The sequence below is a fragment of the Merops nubicus genome, unplaced genomic scaffold, assembly GCF_000691845.1.
Source record: "Merops nubicus isolate BGI_N331 unplaced genomic scaffold, ASM69184v1 scaffold40751, whole genome shotgun sequence".
NCBI lineage: Eukaryota > Metazoa > Chordata > Aves > Coraciiformes > Meropidae > Merops > Merops nubicus.
Genome location: NW_008591009.1, coordinates 7,353 through 7,645, shown reverse-complemented (window position 1 = coordinate 7,645; position 293 = coordinate 7,353). Strand labels below are relative to the sequence as shown.

The following is a 293-nucleotide window of genomic DNA, read 5'->3' as shown; positions in this document are numbered from 1 at the left end:
GAGAAAGGGAATACGGGAGACAGACTTGTTGATTAGAAAAGAAAGGGAAGGGAAGGGAAGGGCAGGGAAGGGAAGGGAAGGGAAGGGAAGGGAAAGGGACAGTTTTAATACTACCACCAGTAATGGTAGTAATAGTGATAGTAAAATAGACTATGTACAAATATATACAAAGTTAGTCCCAAACCAAACTGCCCCCCGATGTCAATACATCACCATAACCCCCGGCTGGGGCGCAGCCCCGGGGAGAGGGTCCCAGGCTGGACTCAGCCACAGACGGGGACTGGGTACCGGAG

General features: G+C 50.9%; 1 protein-coding gene across 1 annotated transcript in view; it reads left to right on the top strand.

Annotated features, from left to right (window-relative positions):
- Positions 1 to 293, top strand: part of LOC103782346 (receptor-type tyrosine-protein phosphatase F-like) — a 19,487-nt gene that overhangs the window by 17,305 nt on the left and 1,889 nt on the right. The gene's annotated exons all lie outside the window — the stretch shown is intronic.